The sequence below is a fragment of the Thalassophryne amazonica genome, chromosome 7 (genome assembly GCF_902500255.1).
Source record: "Thalassophryne amazonica chromosome 7, fThaAma1.1, whole genome shotgun sequence".
NCBI classification, from domain to species: Eukaryota; Metazoa; Chordata; class Actinopteri; order Batrachoidiformes; family Batrachoididae; genus Thalassophryne; species Thalassophryne amazonica.
The window spans coordinates 96,044,157-96,065,749 of NC_047109.1; the positions used below are offsets into that span (position 1 = coordinate 96,044,157).

A 21,593-nucleotide genomic window follows, 5' to 3' on the forward strand; every position below is an offset into this window, starting at 1 on the left:
AAAGGACTTTTTTTCCATCAGAATTTTTTCAGAAGCTGTAAGAGACTGGCACCTGGAAACCATTCGAAAAATTTATCTGGCTTTCGGTGAAAATTTTACGGGCTTCACAGAGAATAAGGACTTTTACTACAGCTTTAAGGACGGTCGGTGCGCCGCGCTCCGAGCTGCGACGACGAGGCACAAACCACTGGATCATTTCTAAACGGATGGCTCTGTGGATACGAGACCGTCGTGTGCTTTTTCTCTGGTTATCACAAGAGCTGGACATCAGCCATTTTCCGGCAGATTTCACTTTTAACAAGAGATTTTGTCATGGAAAGCCGCGCGGAGGCTTCGTGCGTCACGACCGATTCGCTGATGAAGCGAGACAAAGGAACACCTCCACTTCGGAGTGTTAGAGGACAAGTTGGGGCATGTCCAGCTCTCCACAATTTCTCTTATACTCACTCGACTGGTAAGCACTGAAAGCTGAGATAGGAATGGTTTCCAGGTGCCAGTCTCTAACAGCTTCTGAAAAAATTCTGATAGAAAAAGTCCTTTTCATTCCGCCATTTCCAGACAATGAAAATCCGACGAGGGGGCGGGACCACTCCTTCCCAAGGCGTGCTCACAGGTGAATGACGTCACCGACAGGCATGGAAAAACTCACGCATGCGCACGAGGGTTCAAGCATGTCTGACGTAAAAACATATGAATGAAATCCATATAGTTTTTGAAAAAAATAAAAAGGTGCGATACTTTGACAGACCTTGTAAGTTAAATAAAAATGCACGACTCCAAAATCTGATTTTAATGACTTGTAGAATTTAGATATATTAGCAGAAATAAAAGATAACATTAATAACTAGGGATGTCCCGAGCCGATCACATGATCGGAAATCGGCCTCATCACGTGGTTTCACACTTGATCGAAATCGGATGTTGCATCGCGATCAGGAATCCAATATAGATTTTATCCTCATTATTTTGATCAGCGCTATTTCAAGATCATTATTGCAGATTAATGGGCCTTTCGCGCATCAGAGGCATCAAGAATCGGTCTAAAAAGCATTATTTTCAATGAGACGAGTTGCTTTTTAGAGGCGTCAGAAGCGTTGCGTCAAAAGCCGAACTAAAGCAATGCTTCTGACGGGAGCGCGCATTGCCGCTTGTCGGTAGGCTGATGCGGTCAGAGTTCAACCCAATCCAACTTTTTACGCTCTGAGCTGTGACGTAGCTTTGCGCTGTCCAATAGGAACGACGCGTCGGGCCAAAACACGGAAGACTCGTGGCAGAAACCATTGATCTGTACAAAACAGAAACGTGTAACAGCACTGTTCATTTATAGAGCAGTTTTCTGAAGAAAAATCCTTGGAAATGTTTTTTTGTTGTTGTTACTTCAAAATTTCTGATTACTGTTAAAAAAAAAAAAAAAAAAAAAAAAGTTTAGAACACTTGTAATTAACATAGCAAAATCAATAAATGTTTTTTTTTTTAGAAACCTTTCATCTGTAAATTAAAACCACCTGTTATTTCAGATTAGATAATTTCTTGTTTAACATAAGGAACCTTCGACATTTATTTTTAGACAAATAAAATGACATGGAAATTTGTACATTTTTTTTAAGTCTGGTAGATTATTTGATTGTTCAGGCTTCCTCAAGGAGAAGTGCACTGTTTAAGTGATAAATAATAAAATAAGGTGATTAAAATGAAAATATTATGTATTTAGCATTTGTTCATTCAGTTTTTTAAAGTATTGGATCTGAACTCTGTATCGGCAGATACTCAAAATCGGATGAATCAGCTCGGGGCCAAAAAAAAAAGCCTGATTGGGACATCCCTATTAATAACCATCTGTTCACTAGTGTTGAATTATCTGGGTATTTCATGGTGTGCATTGTTTTGCAAACCGCTCCGGTTTTGTCTGGTGATTCACATCAAGTGCATCCACAGGCATACATTCCTCCCTCTGTCACATTTCTGAGTGCGGATGCACACGCTCAGTGTGCTGCAGATCAGACAAGATGAGACCGCTGGAAGCAGGAAAAAAGCTTCCCACATGGTTTGCACTTTGCAGAGGTGGCTGTGTACGTAAGCATTGTGAAACATTCGGAGGTTAACTGTATATTTCAGTGAGGAAGCTGCCCCCCGCAAACTCTCCCACTCTGGCCCTTGAGCTGGTAGGCTGTGTGCGTGCGTGCGTGTGCGTGCGTGTGCGTGCGTGTTACTTTTGCTAGTGATGTCTTAATTCGAAAGTATTATTGCCTCTGTTTGTAGCTGCAAAATACATCTTATCAGTGTTTCCCCCAAGTCCAACATGTGTCCTCAAATGTCTTGTTTCATCCAAAACCTACCGACATTCAGTTTGTCACTGAAGAGTAAAGAAACCAGAAAATGTGCACATTTAAGCAGCTGAAATGAGAGAAATTGGACATAAAAAACTCTAAACAATTGTTCATCAAAATGGTTGTTAATTTATTAATTATTGGGTGTCTGCTCCTTAGTCCTCTTGTCATCATGGAACACATTCATCATGTGAAAACTGCATGAGGGAAGTGGCTGGTGTGGAGCTGAGATGTTGTCTCTGTGAATGCAGCAGTGTATCTGCTCTCACTTTCACCGACTCTGCTGTCTGTGTGGCTGCTGCTTCACCTGAGTAAAAATAACATAGAATCAATGGGAGACACTGTTTAAAAAAAAAAAAAAGAAAAAAAAAAGTTGTTGATCCAGAGCAGCCTCAGATTTTTTGAAACAACTCTTCCTTCACCCAAAGGTAACATACCCACCACATTTTATTGCCATTTGTTTTGTTTGTTCTAACAAACAAGGTTAAAAACGTTAGCTTTTTTTTTTTTTTTTTTGATAAATGACCTGATTAATCATTTTCACTTGAGGCCATCAAATATGGCCATCGAGTTCGCCCGTCCATTTGTCTGTGCTCAGCATAAGTCCAGTCCTATTTATTACTCCCAGAGTATTTAAATTTACAGGGAACATTCTTGGGAAACGGACCTTGGACAAGTTCAAAGATGGTTAACCTTGTCTTATTTTAAGAGGTTAAAATGTCACATTCTGCTTCAGTCTGTTCAGTTTTCTTTTTGATTGGCAGGCTTGACAGCCAATTGGAATAGAGCTGCACTGTGATGTCAGTGGCTGGTTTCTCTAAAACCGCTTTTTGTGTGTTTATATTCATGTTTATAGGCCAATCTCCAACCTTCCTTTTCTCTCAAAAATTCTTGAAAGGGTAGTTGTAAAATAGCTAACTGATCATCTGCAGAGGAATGGTCTATTTGAAGAGTTTCAGTCAGGTTTTAGAATTCATCATAGTACAGAAACAGCATTAGTGAAGGTTACAAATGATCTTCTTATGGCCTCGGACAGTGGACTCATCTCTGTGCTTGTTCTGTTAGACCTCAGTGCTGCTTTTGATACTGTTGACCATAAAATTTTATTACAGAGATTAGAGCATGCCATAGGTATTAAAGGCACTGCGCTGCGGTGGTTTGAATCATATTTGTCTAATAGATTACAATTTGTTCATGTAAATGGGGAATCATCTTCACAGACTAAAGTTAATTATGGAGTTCCACAAGGTTCTGTGCTAGGACCAGTTTTATTCACTTTATACATGCTTCCCTTAGGCAGTATTATTAGACGGTATTGCTTAAATTTTCATTGTTACGCAGATGATACCCAGCTTTATCTATCCATGAAGCCACAGGGGACACACCAATTAGCTAAACTGCAGGATTGTCTTACAGACATAAAGACATAATTTCCTGCTTTTAAACTCAGATAAAACTGAAGTTATTGTACTTGGCCCCACAAATCTTAGAAACATGGTGTCTAACCAGATCCTTACTCTGGATGGCATTACCCTGACCTCTAGTAACACTGTGAGAAATCTTGGAGTCATTTTTGATCAGGATATGTCATTCAAAGTGCATATTAAACAAATATGTAGGACTGCTTTTTTGCATTTACGCAATATCTCTAAAATTAGAAAGGTCTTGTCTCAGAGTGATGCTGAAAAACTAATTCATGCATTTATTTCCTCTAGGCTGGACTATTGTAATTCATTATCAGGTTGTCCTAAAAGTTCCCTAAAAAGCCTTCAGTTAATTCAAAATGCTGCAGCTAGAGTACTAACGGGGACTAGAAGGAGAGAGCATATCTCACCCATATTGGCCTCTCTTCATTGGCTTCCTGTTAATTCTAGAATAGAATTTAAAATTCTTCTTCTTACTTATAAGGTTTTGAATAATCAGGTCCCATCTTATCTTAGGGACCTCGTAGTACCATATCACCCCAATAGAGCGCTTCGCTCTGACTGCAGGCTTACTTGTAGTTCCTAGGGTTTGTAAGAGTAGAATGGGAGGCAGAGCCTTCAGCTTTCAGGCTCCTCTCCTGTGGAACCAGCTCCCAATTCAGATCAGGGAGACAGACACCCTCTCTACTTTTAAGATTAGGCTTAAAACTTTCATTTTTGCTAAAGCTTATAGTTAGGGCTGGATCGGGTGACCCTGAACCATCCCTTAGTTATGCTGCTATAGACGTAGACTGCTGGGGGGTTCCCATGATGCACTGTTTCTTTCTCTTTTTGCTCTGTATGCACCACTCTGCATTTAATCATTAGTGATTGATCTCTGCTCCCCTGAAAGCATGTCTTTTTCCTGGTTCTCTCCCTCAGCCCCAACCAGTCCCAGCAGAAGACTGCCCCTCCCTGAGCCTGGTTCTGCTGGAGGTTTCTTCCTGTTAAAAGGGAGTTTTTCCTTCCCACTGTCGCCAAGTGCTTGCTCACAGGGGGTCGTTTTGACCGTTGGGGTTTTACATAATTATTGTATGGCCTTGCCTTACAATATAAAGCGCCTTGGGGCAACTGTTTGTTGTGATTTGGCGCTATATAAAAAAAAAATTGATTGATTGATTGATGTTTCTCATATATTATGTAAAAGCTAGTGAGAAATAAATACTTCTAAAACTAAAAATGCTGTTTTTGGAACCTAATAAGACCTCTAAACTTATTTACAAGCCATTTCATGGACATTAGCTTGGTGACATCACTGTCTGGTAGCTAGCTGTAAAATTTCATTTTGTTTGTGTAAATATATCCTCTTTGTAATATATTATGTAAAAGCTGGTGATAAACACTTCTAAACTGAAAATGGTGTTTTTGGAACCTAATAAGACCTCTAAACGTATTTACAAGCCATTTCATGGACATTAGCTTGGTGACATCACTGGCTGGTAGGTAGCTGTAAAATTTCATTTTGTTTGTGTGTAAATATGTCCTCTTTGTAATGTATTATGTAAAACCTGGCAATAAACGCTACTAAAACTGAAAATGGTGTTTATGTAACCTGATTGCACCTCTGGAGTCATTTAAAAAAACATTTTCCAGATGTTAGCATGCATGCTAACTTCCGCTTAAAGTGTACAAATTGTATGTAAGACAATAGGATATTAAACAACTGCAAATTATAAAAAAGACGATGTTCATACAGCCAAGGGTATTTTAGCATTGCGTTATATTAAATATTACAATAATTGATTCTTCTGTGGCTCGACTAGCTGACTCAGCAGTTTTTGATGCATGTTGCAGTTTCACACATGATACAGCCCAGTGAACTCAGCTGCACAAAACAGGAACTAAGATAGGCTTTCCCGTCACTGGGTCGGGGCTGGGTGGTATGAGTCGCTGTGGGACATCATGAAAATAAAAGCAGAAAAGGACCTTAAATTATATTTAAAATTTACTTCTGCTACACAGTTATTTATTCACCTTATTGTGGCATGTGTGTGTTAAATGTGTGCCTTAACATGTCTTATAAGACCTCTAGTGATCTGTATAAGGTTGGTGAAAAGCTGTGTAACGTGACCCCTTTAATTGCTGCATCTGTACAGCAATGCTCTCTCCGAGGACCGTTTGTTTGTTCATGGGTGCTGCCCCTTCAGTGTTTGCATGCGCTCGTGTGTGTGTGTGTGTGTGCGCGCGCACATCTCTGAGGCACTCAAACATCTGTATTTTAACATTACTCCTGCAAATTCAGTGTATTCATCATAAGTTTACCGCTGCAAATTAAGACACGTCGGCACTATTGGTTTTATCAATTACCAATCTGAGACCTTACTTTGAACTGGTCTACTTTCCATAACTGTATCCGCAGCAGCCCAGCAGGAATGATTTCCTGGTAGCTTCCAAATTATACATAGGAAGTTTGCTGAACATAAAACCCGTCCTGCTTATTAATACAAGTGCTGAGAAGAGGGACAATATGGTAAGAGATATGAGGTAGAAATCATGGCTACATGGAAGACTGAGGCTACAAAGGTTCATTTCTGTGTAACAAATGGGGGTTGGTCAGTCCTTTTAGTGTCATACAGGCTCAGATATCAGATCTGCTGAGAATTTGTATCGATTGGCATTAACTAGAGACTGGCATACTTGACTCCATTAGCTGGCTAGTTTGTTGCACTTAAAAAAAAAACAAAACAAAAAAAACAAATCTGCCGTTTTCTGGTTGTGGTGTCCTTGTGTTTGTGCAAACCCAAGTTTTCGCATTTCACCCTTTATGCTTGTGTAGTTTTGTAGATCCATACTCTGAACACCACTAGGGCTATGTGTTGAACCTCATTGTGTGTGTGTGTATATGCTGGAGTTTAATTACATCCGCATTGTGTAACGTGATGTGTGTTTACTACTTAAGATGGAAAAATGGTCAAAGTAGCTTAATTTTTAAAAACATTTAATTGAAGGCCTAGTTTTACAAAATAAGGTCTACATTTCTACATTACATGACAGAGAATAATTAGAATGGGTTGAGATACACATCTGATTGGTGTGTGTGTGTGTGATAGCTTTTGATTCTGTACCAAGAGAAAAGTTGTACTATTGTATGAAGATGTTGGGAGTGGTAGAGACGTATGTGAAGGTGGTGCAGGTTAACCATGATGACAGGTGACAGTGGTGAGGGGGGATGCGTGTGGTAGGAATGAAGGCTGATTGGAGGTGGTGCATCAAGTATCAGCTCCAACCCTTTTTTGTGTTTGCAGTGATGATGGACCATTTCATAAGACAGGCGTTTCCATGGACTATTTTTGAAGGTGTCATTGTGATTGCAAGGAGCCTGGTGGAGATATGCTCTGGAGAGGAGGGGAATGAAAGTCAACTGGAACAAGACTAGGCTAAATAAATGTATTGGGTGGATTATTGCAGGTGCAAGGAGTAGAGTTGGTGAGGGTAGAAGAGTTTAAATATTTGGTGGTCAGCTGTTCAGTGTAATGTGAAAGAGAGGTGAAGAAGAGAGTGCACTCAGGCTGGTGTGGGTGGAGAAGGAGTGACATGTGATGGGGCAACCGCAAGAGCAAAAAGTGAAAGTTTGAGACTTCCGTGAGACCAGCTGTGTTGTACGGCTTAGAGGAGGTGGCACTAACAAAAAGACAAGAAGCAGAGTTGGAAGGGGTGTAGATGAAGACGCTGCTAACACAACAGGTAGGACGGTTTGGAGACAAAGACAGAGTTGTGAGATTGAGATGGTTTGGACATATGCTGAGGATGGAGACACCAGGCAGGTTGAAGTTTATGGATTTGGTGGAGGTGGACATGCACGGGTTGGTGAGCTGGAGACTGAGTTGCTATGGAGTTTTTGTAACCCAGAATTGCATAGTTTGTTGTCACGTTCTGATAGACATTATTTTATGCACAAAAGTTACTCATTACAGTGTATTCTGCTTTTTCCCCCCAAGAATGAAACCCTCTGCTAATGGAATCATTAAGGTGAAAATTAGTCCTCAGTCCATATGTGGGGTTGACTCATCCCCAAAATTGAATGACTTATCAGTACCAAAACCTGCCACAATAAGAAAAACTGTGACTCCATTTGTAGTCACACAAATGTTCAGCCATGCATTTGGCCTTGGGCACACTGAGCTGCTGAACAACAGTTTGTGTCACTACTGTACCATCCAGGAAAGTTCATTATCAAATTAACTTTAATCCATTCAGTACGCTGCAGCTGTATTCCAAGAGAAAAGTCACCACATGCAGTATTTCTGTTTTTATTGCGAGTCTGAGGGCGAAAAATGAAGTCATAATTCTCCTGATATTTAAGTGAAGACTGGATCTGCTGGTTTGACGGCTAAATCCTTCTCTTCATCGACAAACCGTGCACTTGGCCCGTCTTGACACATCTGGTGTCTACCCCCACGCCCGTTTCCTCTCATATAAATGCAAACAGGTAGTGCCGTACTGAGTCATTGTGGCTTTTCTGCACTAGCTGGGCTCCCTAATTAAATGGATCTTATTTCTGTCATAATACCACAGTCATCTAAAGAGAGGGGTCAGTTTACTGGAAGACCACACATGGGGGGGGGGGATATCGCTGCCCTCAGAACAGAGGGAACACTCTCTGAATAGTCACACTTTTGCCGGTTTTACTGCCTGAATTTACAACTTATGCAGTGAAAGTCCAAAAATACTGTCTGTACGGGTGTCTGTAAATTTGCAAACTGCTCATTTTGCCCAAATTATAGTGTTTGTGGCTGCATAAAAACAACACAAAGCCTCTTGTACACCTTGATGTTTGTGTTTTAGGTGTTGCCTCTGCTCAGCGTGTTGCTTGTGTAGGTTCGTGTGTCACATGTGTTAAGTCGCGTCATGTGACTGTCACAGGGGAGTCCTTGTTTCCAGTTACCGTCAGTAAGAACAGCTTTGCATAATGTGGAGCGAGCAGCGAGCTGATGGTTTCCTTTTATTGTTATGCACTGAAGACTTTCTCACACTCTTCAGTTATTTTCTTGTGCTGCTTCTGGTGGTGTTGACTCCTTGTCACTCTCTGTAGCTTCTAACCAGATTGCGCTTCTGAAGCCCAGTGCCCAGCCTTGCTAATTGCTACGTCTGTGCCGAGCAACTTCCCTGTCAATCATTCCCACAGTGACAGTTTTGTTCCCCTGCCTCTGCCCCCACCTCCCCGTCAGAATCCCTAAGTCTGAGGAACAGAGGACAAAGGGATGAAGGATGGCTGAAGGTCCCTCACAGGGAAGTACAGTATAGAAGGTGTGTGTGGCAAACGGTTACAAAGGGAACATTCAGGCGGACAATGCGGTGCCTTGGCCAGCAGGAACTTCGGCCTGGGAGAGTCGCCCAGCATCAGGCCAGCACCGCCTCCTACAGCTGCCACACAGACCCGCGGGTAATCTCAAAGTCCAGAACTGCACCCCTCCTGGCTGCAGGAAAATAAAGTGAGAGATGAAACGAGCAGCAAAGAACAGGGAAAATGTTTGAAACCTGATGGGAGAATTAGATTAGATAAAACTTTTAGTCCCTTGGGAAGACTCCCTCAGGGAAATCGAGGTTCCAGGGAAACTCCCTTTCATAATTCTTGTTTTAAAAAATCTTGTATGCGAGTAATAATGAGACCTACCACAAGTTTAGATGTCCATAAACAGTAAATTTTGCTGAGAGGCTATTGGCTAAATGTTGAAACAGTGGACTTGAGACCAGAGGATCCTCCCAGTTCCCAGTGTGCAGTTGTTTTGCTTGGCAACATGCTAACATCGGTGTGCATGTGTATGCATGAATGGGTGAATGAATCTGCCTATGTCATGATTGACTCATATTTGGATGACACGGTTCCATGACAAAATCCCAGCGGACAAAATCCCAACCCCTTATTACAAAAGTGGACAAAATCAGTCTCATGAATAAATATAAAATATATATGTATAAATAATAAAATATAAAATAACACATATATACATTCAAAATATTTTATTTAGTTCATCACACACATTTAATTACATTTTTTTTTCACACTTTCAAATAGAATATCAGTTACTTTAAACAACTATGGTGTCACCTCAACACAATACTCAATACTTTGAAAAAGCTGAAACCTCTTAACAAGTGAAATGAGACTTTGGAATGAGACTGGGATTTTTGACACCCTGTGCAACCTGGGCAGAACAGATGAAGCCTGAACATGCCCCTCTCTCGGTCTGAACCAGCTAATCTACCGGTAACCTTGGTTCAGGTGTTTTTATTGAATCTTGTTTTGTGGCGATGAGGCATGGTTTGCGTAACTGTTTTGTTTTGGTGTGGGCATTAAAAATTATGGCCCACTTATTTCCTCAGTAATCATGGATTAACTGGACCAAACATCATGAAGCAACGGATAGTTAAAAGTGCTACCAGTTTTCATCCAAAATGAAATCCCAGTCAGTTCAGTCGATGCAAATACTGGTGCACTGGTGTCTTAGATGAGCCGCTAGGAGAATTAATTACCCAGAAAGCCATATTATTACACGATATTTGGAATAAAAAGCTCAAAACAGACTGAGTCCTCCATAACAGTTAGCAGCTGCAGCCACCGGTCTCTGAATCTGCAACATTAGATGTTACTCAAAGCAGCTCTGCCTCTAAAATGTCTTGAACTAAAGAGTTATTAAAAATTCACTCCCTGTACAGTTGTCATAGAGGGAGGAACTAGCCATAGAGGCTACATTTTTTTGTACTACACTGTAAACATGTTTTATTTCTGCTCTAAAGCTTTATATTTAATCATTGGCTGCCATGAGAATCTGCTCAATTTTGGAGCCAGGCTTAAGCGGTCAGTTGAGGAACTGCAGCTAGGCCCAGGTGTGCCTCATTTGGGAACGTCAGAGCTTCCCGCTTTGTTTTGTTCTGCCAGTAGAACAAATATACTTTTTATAAAAGTTGCACATCACATTTAGATGTGTGTTTGCTGTGGTGGTCACATGATTGTCTTATCCCCTCTATCTGCTCTCTTTTCAACTGCCCCAGTCTCCCCTACCTTCACTTTGGGAAAACAAAAAACAAACAAAAAAAACCCCCATACACTCTTTTAAAACCTGTGTTAAAGTAAGACTTTTGTTTTTGTATGAGTGGGGATGGGCACCATTCAAAGCAGAGGAGAAGTTGTTAAAATCCCAACTTGGCTTTATCTGTTTATGTTTGGTTAACTAACTGGAATGAGAGGGATCAGCGGCCCAACTCCTCCTTTTGACTCATCCTGTCATCTGGCCGCAAGTCCCGCCAGGACACCACGTGTTGCTGGCCAGTAAGGATCCATGCTCTCTCCCTCCGCCTGCCGTCTGATCAGCAGCCCAGCCATCCTCTCGTTGGCTGTGTCAGCTCGTCGCTGTGTGACCGTGTTTATTTTAGAGTGTGACTCACACTTCCTGTACTCGGGAACAGCAGGACCTCTCATTCATATTCAGTTCTCTCTCACGTTGCGGCGCTGACGGGCCTAACCCGAGTTCTGTGTAATGCAGGGGTGGGCTTGAATGGATGGAGACACTGGAATTCACTTCCAGATTCAGAAAAGTGTAGCTGCATTTTCATAAACGTTCATCTGGGTCAAGAGTACGTCACAGTTTGTTCTTAGAATAGAAACGGCTTCACAGATAAGGAGGAGATGATTGCGAGGGATCGCCTCTGGGATGGTGCGTTGCAGGGGGAAACCCCACGTAAGACCTGTTTGTGATGCTAACTGCTGGCGCTGTGCCACTGACACTGAAGGCGAGTGCGTTAAAGCAACAGCGGCTAATCACAACCGGAAACAGAAGCTGCACACACCGCCGCTGTCGCTGACTGGATCTGAGTTTTTGGAACAACTGACGCCATTCCGTGGTTCTAGTTCGTTTTTATTCCTGATGCAGGAGTGTGAGTCACTTCCAGCATCTTCCTTCTCCCCTTACATGTGTACAGTGGAGATATTAGTTTAGGATCTTCCTTTCTCCATCACTGTTTTTTGCCTCACCCCCACCATCCTTCTCTTGCAGCAACACACCCACTCAAACAGTCATATCCGCTCTGTCACTCTCCGGCTCTCCCTGATTGTCTCACAGTGCCTGTGAAGCGTCTCTGAGGGGGAAGACCAGACTCTGCTGTCAGGTAATCTAAACTCTCTCTCTCCCTCGCTCGCTCTCTCACTCTGACTCAGTCTTCCTCTCATTTTAATCCCTCCTTGCGTTTCACTTTGACTCAAACTCTGCATTCTTGAGCACTTCTTTCACTCCTAATTTTTGCTCCTCAGTTATGCTCTGTGAGGTATTTGTACTCTTCTGTTTCCTTTTTCTTTTTTTCTCGCTTGAATGAGTCCATATTACAGTGCTGCTGTTTCATACTGTGTGCAGTATCTCAGTACCTCAATTTAAGGTCACTGGGGTCAGTGAGTTAAGTTAAAGGGTCATGTCATGCAAAACTTTTTTTTTTAACCTACATTTTACAGTCACAAGTGGTCACAGTTTCATGTTAAACATTCCCAAAGTCACATAACTCTAACGGTGCATCGAGAAATTCTGAAGCTTGAAGTAAAAAGTTAGCTTGTTTCATGGACATCCATATGCATCTGTAGGAGGCAGTGTAGAGGAGTCAGTTCAATTTAATCATCTTATAAAGCGCCAAATCACAACAAAAGCCATCTCAAGGCGCCTCACACAGAACAATTCAATATAAAACTTAAATAAATATTTAGAAATGAATAAAAATACATAATTAAAAACAGAAGTAAAAGAATAAAAGTTAAAAAATAAAAACTTCATAAGAAAGAGGGTTTTAAGTCTTGACTTAAAAATGGCCACAGTCTCCGACTGCCTCATGGATGTAGGTAGTGCGTTCCACAGGGTGGGCGCATGATGATGAAGAAAGCTCTTTGACCCGCTTACTTCTTCTTCACCCAGGGAACACAGAGAAGTCCCGCATCCTGTGACCACAAAGCCCAGGCCAGCACGTAAGGTTCCACCAGATCAGCCAGATAAGATGGCGCCATCTTATCTGGAATTGTAGCAATTTTGTGTTTCATACATTTTTATATTTACAAGTGTATATATTCCTTGCAGTGTTAATTTTGTCAGTGAAAATATTTCCTCGATGTCGACTACCTTTTATTTCATGACTTAATTGTAATGACAACAGGTGCATGTGCATCTTTACCTCAGTAAATGCTTAAAAAAAAACACTTTTAAACCACTGTTTAGGAAGGCAGCTATTACAGTACCTCAGCATTCTTTTTTAGCTATCGGGGGAAAGTCCATAATGACGGCACTTTTTTTTTTTTTTACCAGTGAAGAAGAAGCGAAGTCTATTTTCAGTGGTCTATTGTCAAACTCGCGGCTAAACATTTAGATAATTTTGATAGTACAGGTTGTCAGACGGCTGTTGGTTGGGGCGCAGGTTATGCTGCAACACACTTTTGGATGTATTTGTTGGTAAAGGATGTAATGTTGGGCAAAATGTTCTCAATGATTTAAAATGGGTTTAAAGAATTAAAAATTTGTTTTATCAATTTTGTTAATGGGTCAAAAGTCAAATTTAACCAGGGCACCAATAAAAGTTCCAGTATATGTTGTAGATCTACTCAGAAAATAAATGCCACTTAAGAAAATAACTTACACATTTTCTAACAAACTTTAGGCATTCATTTGTTCATGATGTATGAAAAAAGTTAGTCAATAACACATTCTCATCCTCAAAGATTAAACAGATAGTGCAATGTATTCGACTGTCCTTTAACAAAATCGATATGCATCATATTATAACCAAAATGGCTATGAGATGCCCAATTCATCGCCCGGCTAGAGATATGATCTCTGTACATGACGTCTCCAAAGAATGAATCTCATTGACACTTGATATCTGACATTCTCATATGCATAAATAAAATGGTGTCTACAAAATTTGACAAACTAAACGTAAATTCCATTGATGAAATCTTAACTAAAACAAAGCAAAACAAAATTCTAAAAATGTGACTTTACGCCTACAATTGTCAGTAATGATTAAGAATAAAACTCAATGTAAAGTTCTTGTCAAAATGAAGTTATTCCATGAATTAAATAATTGATGTATGTATATTGTCCAATTTACCATATTTTCTGGACGATAATGTCATACAGGAACATTAAGCCCCTTTCACACCGGGGGTGCTCCCGGTTGCGCCGTGCGTCATTATGACGACACCGCGTGGAAGCAACTCGGTGCCGAGACGATGCCGCTCGGCGCCACAACAGCGTGAGGGGCGCAAAGGAGGAAGCAAGTCGGGCGCCGAAAAATTAAACCTGTTTAATTTTTTTGGCGTCCTGTGCTTGACGCAAAAAGGAAGCGGTTCCAGCGCAAGTCGGGGCAAAGAGGCGTTACCCGGCGTGACTCGAAAGCCAATTTGATTCCTGCTGTGTTCCATTGTTCCTGCAGTATAAATCACGCAGGATTGTTGTTATACCGTGTACTCAATGCAGTAAAAACTACATGCTGAAAAAAAAGACCACAGAAAAAAAATGCAGACTGATTGCCAGAAATATCCAGTAAAACGTCCGGACATCTCTAGTCCACTCATGGACGTTTGTTCATGCGCGCACATGTGAGCAATTAAAAGGGAAAAAAAAAGTCTGGCTGCAGGCATTAGTTCCTTGTTCTCTGCTCAAACTCTCACATCACAGTTAAAAAAAGGACATAAGTCCTGAGACAGGACATGTCAACATCAAGTAGAACTCCAGACATCTCCAAAGATAAACTATAACAGAACTCAAAGCGCAGCCCTGCAGCTCAGCACAGCAACAAGTAGAAGAGAAGTCAGTGCACAGTCTGTCTGCAGCCAAACTGTGCACTCTGACTTCTCTGTGCAGAGAATCTGCAGGCTGCGTTCTCACCTCCTCTCTGCCCCTGCTGCGCGCACCTGACGCAGAAATTCCTGCGTCGTCATGAGACCACAGGAAGCAACTGGGAGCAGCCCCGGTGTGAAAGGGGCTTTAGTTGCATCTGTCCAAAAATGCATTATGAAGAGAGAGAATGTGTTTCATTTGTCTGTAAGTCACATTTATTTCTGAAAACGGCATAGAGCTTGGGACACAGGATATACTGGGAGAAGGATGCTGAGGATGGAGCCACCAGGCAGGAGGAGAAGAGGGAGGCCAAAGAGGAGGTTTATGGATGTGTTGAGGGAGTACAATGGTGGCAAGTGGTCGGTGTGGCAGAAAACAGGGTTTGATGGAAATGGTTGATCTAATGTTGCAACCCCTGATGGGAGCAGCAGAAAGAAGGATAAAGACAAATGTGCTACTGCCTCATGCAACAAGAAGCAAAATTAATTTAATTGGAACATTTATAATGCCACTAGAAGCTAACAGGCTAACTGTTACTGTACAAGGCACAAAGAACTTTTGTCACCACTGAACAATCGAAAATGTTATAGCGAAGCTTACTGTGCATGTTTACCTCAGTATATGTAAATAAACTTTTTTTTTATTATTGCTAGCCTCATCTTAATCTGTCATCCTCATTACATGTCCAACTGTCCCAGAGTGCACAAACAAGTAGAGTGCTGAGCAGTGTGAAGGTTATTCCCCATCTTTATTAAAGCATGTGTTCTTTCAGTTTCAGAGCATGATTTATAAATTTGGCTCATTTCTAAAACCCAGTATGCCCTCCTCATTCAGATTTTGTTCTTGTTTTTGTGGCTTGCATCCAGTCTGCAAAATACAGTAGTATGTTATTTTTATGACCCGCTCATATGACTCCTTTACAGTAAAAGATTTATGTGGAAATCTCTGAAAAATCATACCTGGCATTGAGCAGGAATTCAGGGCATTGAGCAGGAATTCCAACTCAAGGGTTTAACTAAAGGTAGTAAGAATTCCCTTGCTGTGTAAAAAAAAAACAAAAAAGTAAATAAACTGCATTTATATAGCGCTTTTTAATTATGCCTCACATTCACCCATTCACACAAACACACTCACACACCTATGTCAGGGTGCTGCCATGCAAGGCACTCACTACACACTGGGAGCAACTTGGGGATTAAGGACCTTGCCCAAGGGTCCTTAGTGATTTTCCGGTCAGGCTGGGATTTTAACAGAGGATCCTCTGGCCTGAAGCCCAACGCTTAACCACTAGACAATCACCTCAAAAAAAAATCTTTTGATTCACTAATGCTATTGCCACAAATAAAATGGTGGCGTTTCCTGTAAAGCCTGTCATTTTTAGGCAGCACTGTAGTTGGTTAACATTTGCAGTCGGTCACGTCACCACCAGTCCACATTTTCCACTGCCAGGGGTCTTCTCCTGCTGTCGATTTGTTTACTTGCTTTGATTTAAAACCCAGCATCAACCTGCAATTCACAGGTTCGTGTTTAGTCAGAGTGAGCATTGGATCTAGTGTGAACTGCTCATCTTATCAAAGCCCTGTGAAATCCTTGTCTGCGTCCTGCCTTAAGAGGTCCTCTGATCCTGATGCATCTCGCACAGAGCTGAGAGTGAGTGAGAGACTTCACTGGTATGTGGTGTTTCAAGACTGTTTCCTTGTTAGTGTGCGGCGCCTCCTGACAGCAATGATATCCTCAGTGAGTCTTGGGCTCCTGGGGGTTTCACTGGCTCTGGCGCTCTCCTCCTGCTGCTTTTGACCCAATAGTTTGACTGTTTAGCATTACTGTCAAAAATTTTGTTTAAAAAGTTTGATATGCGGCTCTTTTTTTTTTTCTTTTTTTTTGTGGTGGAGGTGGGCATTCCATTTCCCTTTTACTTTTAATATATTTTCATTAGCCATTAATCTGTTGTTTCATTATGCAGTTCATCAAAGAACTGTATAGTATTTGAAATTGTTGGTGTTGATGCTATTTAGTAGCAATGCGCTCCAATGTGTTGATCCACATTTGGTGAAAAAAGACTGACACCAATTGCACTAATGTGTATACTAATCTATTGAATTGAGTGTATATTTTTAATAATTGAAATGAAAAATTGATACTTTGTTGAAAACTACCCTGGGTGGTTGTCTGCCTACGCAGGGAGTAAGGAAACAATCTCGAACGATGTCATTGGACACCCCAACAGCAAAAACAAATATGGCTGCTCTTGGTGATAAATCTTCTGTGGCTGAAAGAATGAAAATGTGTCCATTTTATGGCACAAAAACACTATGTAGTGTAGTAAAGTAGGAACTTTTTTCTCTTTTTTTTTTTTTTTTTAAGAGAAATGAAGTTCCATCATCTGTTCTCATCCAACCTCTTGCCTCTGAAGTTCAATTGAAACTTATCAGCTGTTGTCAATTTTTGCAGGCTGTAGCGTTTGAAAGTCGGCTGGAAGAACAGACTTCAGTTTATTTCAGATAATGTACATAAACAAGCCTTGGTGGGCACTAGACCTGGGCTTTGGAGATGTAAGAAAGTGACAGTAAAACTCATCAAGCTGAATGTATAATTTCAGAACCACACATTTAAGAGAGAAGGAAGGGTTGTGCTTTGGATACATTTACAACCCCTGGCAAAAATTATGGAATCAGCGGCCTCAGAGGATGTTCATTCAGTTGTTTAATTTTGTAGGAAAAAAAGCAGATCACAGACATGACACAAAACTAAAGTCATTTCAAATGGCAACTTTCTGGCTTTAAGAAACACTATAAGAAATCAGGAAAAAAAATTGTGGCCGTCAGTAACGGTTACTTTTTTAGACCAAGCAGAGGGCCATGACATTGACCCAGAGGGCCATGACATTGACCCTATGTGTCTTTTTTGTAAGGAATGTTTTCAGTTTTTGCTCTATGGTAAGATCCATTATCATCCTGAAAAATGATTTCATCATCCCCAAACATCCTTTCAATTGATGGGATAAGAAAAATGTCCAAAATATCAACATAAACATGTGCATTTATTAATGATGTAATGACAGCCATCTCCCCAGTGCCTTTACCTGACATGCAGCCCCATATCATCAATGACTGTGGAAATTTACATGTTCTCTTCAGGCAGTCATCTTTATAAACCTCATTGGAACGGCACCAAACAAAAGTTCCAGCATCATCACCTTGCCCAATGCAGATTCGAGATTCATCACTGAATATGACTTTCATCCAGTCATCCACAGTCCACGATTGCTTTTCTTTAGCCCATTGTAACCTTGTTTTTTCTGTTTAGGTGTTAATGATGGCTTTCGTTTAGCTTTTCTGTATGTAAATCCCATTTCCTTTAGGTGGTTTCTTACAGTTCAGTCACAGACGTTGACTCCAGTTTCCTCCCATTCGTTCCTCATTTGTTTTGTTGTGCATTTTTGATTTTTGAGACATATTGCTTTAAGTTTTCTGTCTTGACGCTTTGTCTTCCTTGGTCTACCAGTATGTTTTCCTTTAACAACCTTCCCATGTTTGTATTTGGTCCAGAGTTTAGACACAGCTGACTGTGAACAACCAACATCTTTTGCAACATTGCATGATGATTTACCCTCTTAAGAGTTTGATAATCGTCTCCTTTGTTTTAGTTGACATCTCTCGTGTTGGAGCCATGATTCATGTCAGTCCACTTGGTGCAACAGCTCTCCAAGGTGTGATCACTCCTTTTTAGATGCAGATTAATGAGCAGATCTGATTTGATGCAGGTGTTAGTTTTGGGGATGAAAATTTACAGGGTGATTCCATAATTTATTCCTCAGAATTGAGTGAGTCCATATTTTTTTCCCTCTGCTTGGTCTAAAAAAGTAACCGTTACTGACTGCCACAATTTTTCTTGATTTCTTATAGTTTTAAAGCCAAAAAGTTGCCATTTGAAATTACTTTAGTTTTGTGTCATGTCTGTGATCTGCTTTTTTCTACAAAATTAAACAACTGAATGAACATCCTCCGAGGCCGGTGATTACATAATTTTTGCCAGAGGTTGTATTTGTATATTTTTCCCAGTTGATTTTAATGCTTTTGTCTTTTATTATATGCCTTGGTGAGTTATAAGGTAGAACTGTTTATGGTACTTGAGTTATTGTGTTAACAAACTGGAAAGGAACTTGTCTATTCACTTTGAGTGAATAGACACAAGGTCACAGAATTGCAGTTGCAGACAACAGTGCTAACAGTGGTTAGCTCTGTTGCCTTATCGTGAGAAGGTTCCAGGTTTGCTTGTCACCAGGGCTCGATTTTATAAAGGAGTCTAATCTTTTAGTCTACTAAACTTAGTCGACTAAGGTTAGTTGCCCAACCTTACCTGTCTAATCTCTGTTTCACATCGATGGCTAAACTTGTATATTAGCATTTAACATTGGTTGACGATTTTTACGGGCATAAGCGGCCTCGCTAGTGCCGTTGCCAAGAGACACTTCCAATGCTCAAGAATTTTGTTTCCTTCTGGGTTGGTTGTCTGCTACAAACAGGGGCGAGTCTGACGCACCACAGAAGTGCTCCCGGCCTCGGCGTCCATAAACATCTCCAGTGAATTATTCCCGTCCCAGAACAGCCGCTCCCTCCACAAGTCTCTCCTTCCTTCCTGCTCCATCAAGTGTTGGTACATGATAGCCATCATTTTTGAGGTAGAACAATGAAGTTTTGTTAACTAAAATAAGATTAGACTGCTTTATGAAACCAGGCCCTGGTTCTGTCTGTGTGGAGTGTGCACTTTCTCCCCATGTTTCTGTGGGTTCCCTCCGGGTGTTCGGGTTCCTCTCATTCCTAAAGTCGTGGTTTAGGTAAATTAGTGACTAAATTGATCGAAGGTGGCAGTGTGAATGAGTATGTCTGTGTATACCTGTCATCCTTGCGATAGGCTGACACTCTGTCTAGGCTCTACCCGATGACCTTTAAGTGAAATAAGCAGGTTCAGAAAATGGATGGATGGATGGATTGGATTTCATCTTTAGGTGATGAATTGACTTTTTTTTTATCAGGGACCTGCAATTATAGTGAAGTTATTATTGAATGTGATCATGAGAAATAATGTTTCTGTTGTCAGATATTGGGAAATAAAAGAAATCAGTTCATTTTCATTGTTTTCTTGTCCTTTTTGGGGGGGAGTTATGCTTATTAAATGGTAAATGGGCTGCATTTATATAGCGCTTTTCCATCTGCATCAGATGCTCAAAGCACTTTCTGTGATGCCTCACAATCACCCCAATGTCAGGATGTTGCCATACAAGGCGCTCATTACACACTGGGAGCAACTAGGGGATTAAGGACCTTGCCCAAGGGCCCTTAGCGATTTCCCGGTCAGACTGGAATTTGAACCAAGGATCCTCTGGTCTCAAGCCCAATGCTTAATCACTAGACCATCACCTCCCTAATATTTTATATCATTTAATGAGAAAGAAAATCAGAATTTGATTTGTAATTTTCTAAATATTTTTGCGCAGTCCTATGCACATTACTGTATTTACTCCATTAAAGGCCCCACCCTATTAAGTGCTCCCCTTTACTTTTTTCAGCAAATTGTATGTAGTGAAATTATGAATTCCTGAGAGAAGAGTAAAATGCAAATGAAATAATCCTGCCTCATTGCCACTACAGCTGTAGTACCTCATATTTGAGACTCTTTGTCACGCAGATGCCTGCCGTTCTCCTTTCGTGGAACTATTTTATCAGGTCTTCATCAGTGTCCTCAAAGCATTTTCCTTCTCATACCAGACAGCTATTTTGGTCAGGGTTGCAAACGCATCCTTGTTCCTACACCACTCCGGATGCATTTCCTATGAATTTGGAAAATCCATGCAGTATGGTGCTCCCCTTCTCTTCTGCTTCTTTCAGGACTTTTACTTTGAATGCTGCCAAATAACAATTTTTGCACGGAGCTATTTTATGTAATTGTGTAGCAGCTACCGCATGCAGAAAAACATTAGTTTCGAGTCTGTTGCTTCCCTTGCATGCAGTGCGCATGTCCGTACATACCGTAAGGCCGTACGGTGTACAGCAGGGGTGGGCAACTTGTTCCAGAAAGGGCCAAGAGGGTGCAGGTTTTCTTTGCAGCCACTGACTCCACCATGTGATTTCACTGTTTTAATATTACTTTGAGCAGATGGAATCAGTTAATCAGTGAAATCACCTGGTGGAATCAGTGGCTGCAAAGAGAACCTGCACCCTCTTGTTCTGGAACAGGTTACTCACCCCTGGTGTACAGCATGCATGCAAGCACATGCACACAAACTATTGCATGCACCCAGGACGTTTAACAGAGTGCATACAGGTATTTCAAAATTTCTATTATATTCTCCTGAAGTTGTATCTTTGTCATAAATCGGAGAAACGTGGCAAATCTTCATATCTTAGAAAGTAGAAAAAGTTTGAGTTGTTCCTTAAGTAATTTTACTAATGAAAATTTAAATTGTAAAGATACATTCACATTATGACTTTTGCAACTGTGTATTTATTGTGTCAACTTGTCATCACTGAAAAGGGTCAGATGTCAAAGGTCATAATTGCATGTCAGTTATGTGCATTTGCCATCCTGTACTTCCTGCTACCAACATTCGTCTGTACTGTGAGAGGATGCTGGAAGATAAATTTAGACCTCCAGCTCCCATCTGCCATTGCTCAGAGTAGCCTGGTTTCCATGGGAACCTGCACCAGGCTACCACCAGTGAGTGAGAGGAAAGGGGTGAGACAGAAGGGTGTGTGCGAGACGAGGGGGTATGAAAGCAGAATTTTTATTTATGGATTTTTATGTATTTATTTTTTTAAAGCACTAAAGACTTTATCTCTTCTCAGAGCACAAACTAATTTAATACTTACTCCACGTTTATTAATCGTTACAGCTGCATAAATGCATCTTGATTTTGAGAAGAAAATGAAGACAAACTCTATGCTTGATGCTTTTGGTCATGAGTTGAGAGTTATAGAGGTTCTTAAACTTGT

The 21,593-nt window shown here is 40.9% G+C and overlaps 1 protein-coding gene across 4 annotated transcripts in view; it reads left to right on the forward strand.

Moving 5' to 3' along the window:
* The window catches only part of LOC117514605 (transcription factor HIVEP3), a 145,094-nt gene that overhangs the window by 80,551 nt on the left and 42,950 nt on the right, over positions 1–21,593 (forward strand). Inside the window, exon 2 of one of the 4 annotated variants that reach the window (XM_034175140.1) lies at positions 11,785–11,896. The exons of 1 other annotated variant lie outside the window; for it this stretch is intronic. The gene's annotated coding sequence lies outside the window, so the exon portion shown is untranslated. Of the gene's footprint in view, positions 1–11,784; positions 11,897–16,155; positions 16,272–21,593 lie in introns of those variants that run through there. 2 more of the 4 variants (XM_034175141.1, XM_034175143.1) reach the window with 2 other exon arrangements.